The sequence below is a fragment of the Myotis brandtii genome, unplaced genomic scaffold (genome assembly GCF_000412655.1).
Source record: "Myotis brandtii unplaced genomic scaffold, ASM41265v1 scaffold190, whole genome shotgun sequence".
NCBI classification, from domain to species: domain Eukaryota; kingdom Metazoa; phylum Chordata; class Mammalia; order Chiroptera; family Vespertilionidae; genus Myotis; species Myotis brandtii.
This window is the reverse complement of record NW_005357076.1, coordinates 3,600,517-3,600,774: the sequence shown is the minus strand read 5'-3', so window position 1 is coordinate 3,600,774 and position 258 is coordinate 3,600,517. Positions and strand designations below refer to the sequence as shown.

The 258-nt window shown below is 66.7% G+C and overlaps 1 protein-coding gene across 3 annotated transcripts in view; it reads left to right on the top strand.

Moving 5' to 3' along the window:
* KAT6B (K(lysine) acetyltransferase 6B) overlaps positions 1–258 on the top strand; it is a 186,275-nt gene continuing 186,017 nt past the window's right edge. For all 3 annotated transcript variants that reach the window (XM_005864653.2, XM_014538359.1, XM_005864652.2), the window contains exon 1: positions 1–72. The gene's annotated coding sequence lies outside the window, so the exon portion shown is untranslated. The remainder of the gene's footprint in view (positions 73–258) is intronic.

The following is a 258-nucleotide window of genomic DNA, read 5'->3' as shown; positions in this document are numbered from 1 at the left end:
TGAGGAAGGCAGCGGGGAGACCCAGGCTGCAGCAACAAAGAGCAGCCAACGATTGGCCGGGCTGCAGGCGAGGTTAGTCGGGGACCCGGGTGGCTGGAGGCAGCGGCGAACGGTACACGTGCTTGCAGACACAGGCGAGTGTGGAGCCGGGGGGTGCACGCCCGGCGGGGTAGGTGCTTGCTCCCCCTCGGCATGGGATGGGAAAGAGGCTGCAGTGACATCGTCCTGCCTGCACTCGGCCTGGGACTTGCAGGTTAG